Source organism: Orycteropus afer, unplaced genomic scaffold (genome assembly GCF_000298275.1).
Source record: "Orycteropus afer afer isolate SDZICR_OR568_19922 unplaced genomic scaffold, OryAfe1.0 scaffold00103, whole genome shotgun sequence".
NCBI lineage: Eukaryota > Metazoa > Chordata > Mammalia > Tubulidentata > Orycteropodidae > Orycteropus > Orycteropus afer.
The window spans coordinates 5,313,521-5,315,624 of NW_006921690.1; the positions used below are offsets into that span (position 1 = coordinate 5,313,521).

Sequence of the window (2,104 nt, forward strand, 5' to 3'; positions counted from 1 at the left end):
TCTTTGGAAGGAAGGTTGGGCAATCTACTTTCATAGTGATACTGCCTCGGAAACTCATGGAGGGGTCACTATGAATCAGATCTGACTCCATGGCAGTGAGTTTGGGTTTTTTGGTTTTTATTCCTAGTAAGGAGATGTCGGGATTTGAGAGCAAACATGTTACCATTTTGCTTACTCACAAGAAAAATTAGAAAGCAGGATTATCAGCCATTTCAATCTTGTTAATGCTAATATTTCTGCTTATGTATTACAATATACACTTTGTGAATATTAAGCCTTTCAATATTAACTTTTTAATCATATTTCATTGGAATATTGGTGAAAGTTTACATAGTAAATTAGGTTCCCATTTAATATGTTACATACAAATTGTTCAGGGACATTGTTTACTTTTTATACCATGTGTCAATATTCTCATTATTTCTGCTCTAGTTGTACCATTTCCATTAATCTAGTTTCCTTACCCTCTTTACCATCTCATCTTTGCTTTAGAATAAATGTTGACTGACTGCACAGAGATGACTTTTTAAAGAAGCATAGTACTCACGGGTGACACTGTTTATTTTATGAGACAATCTTTTGTTTAGCTGAAATATGACCTCTGGGAGTAGTTTCAGTTCAAGGTTTAAAGGGTATCTCAGAGCAACTTCCTCAGGAGTTCTTTTCATCTCAATCAGTCCAGTAAGTCTGGACTTTTTAAGAATTTGAGTTTTGTTTGACATTTTTCTCACATTCTATTAGGGTCCATCTATTGTGTCCTTGATCAGAATGGTTGGTAGTGGTAGCTGGGCACCATCTAGTTCTGCTCTTGGGGTAGATAAGACCATGGTTTATGTAGACTCTTAGTCTTGTAGACTAGTTTCATCTCTGAGTCTTTAGTTTCTTTCTTTCTCTTTTTCTCCAGATGCATAGAAACCAATAGTTGTATCCTAAATGGCTGATACTAAATTTTGAGACAGCAAAGCAGTACACTCCCAGCATACAGCCCTTACCAGCAAGATTTTAAGAACATTCCCCAAGATCAGAAAAGCTAATGACCAGAATAAAGACACTACTTCATATTTCCAGTTTATTGTAGCAATTCCTTTCAATATGGGCTGGCAGGATATTTAAATGTACCTAATTTTTTGGATGCTATCTTAGGTGTTTCTGGTTAGCCTTAAGAGAAAAATACTACAATTTTTTCCATTTCCTATTGAAAGATAACCTTAACATTTTTATTGCACAAATGCATATTAAGTGCTTATCCTAAGGAGAATATTAATTTTCTTGGGCTTATTTTCTTCATAGAGGCTTTTGTCCTACTGCTAGGGTATTCTTCAACCCCCAGAACTCCATTTAAAGAGCTAGGTAAGATTTTTTTAAAAAAACTGATAGTCCCTTCTAGGCATATCTTGGTCAGCAAATTCTCCAAGAAATGGCTTATAAGCAAACCTAGACAGTATAGCTATATTGTAGCAATGGATAATCTTTTCAGAGGAAAAAAAAAAAAGAATTCACTTTGATAAGGATGAAAGAGCAGTGTGTATTCTCAAATTTCAACAAAAATCAGGTTGCTTCTAAATTCTCTACATAAGCAATGCCTTAAGATGAAAATAATTCTATTATCTTTTTATCAAATCCATGAGTGGATTAGGATGTCAATTTTCTACAGTTATTAGGATTTTTTTAAAAAAAAATTCTGTCTTTGATTAGATTTGCTTTTGTACTTAAAGGACAGGGAACAAAACTTATCAGGATGATTCTAATACAACTGAGAACTTTGCTGGAATGCATTTGACTCTAAAATAGTTTTCATTAAAAAACTCTGGTTTGTTAAATAAATATTTGGCTGAGTCTTCTGTACTTTAAAAAACAAACAGCATAGCATCTATATATCTGTATCTACATATTATAACATATAAAGTATATGAAATGCTTGATGAACCTAAACGCTATACCTCCAAAATAAAGTAAAATTTAAATTGAAGGGGAGTACCCATAAAACTTATTATACTTTTCTTTGTCTCACTATTAATTCTAATTCAAAAGAAATGCTCTTGGAGATTTCTGGTAAGATGAAGGAATAGGCAGACAAGCGACACAGACCCTCTTCAAAAAAGAA

General features: G+C 33.2%; 1 protein-coding gene across 1 annotated transcript in view; it reads right to left on the reverse strand.

Annotated features, from left to right (window-relative positions):
- The window catches only part of HIPK3 (homeodomain interacting protein kinase 3), a 100,605-nt gene that overhangs the window by 15,178 nt on the left and 83,323 nt on the right, over nt 1–2,104 (reverse strand). The gene's annotated exons all lie outside the window — the stretch shown is intronic.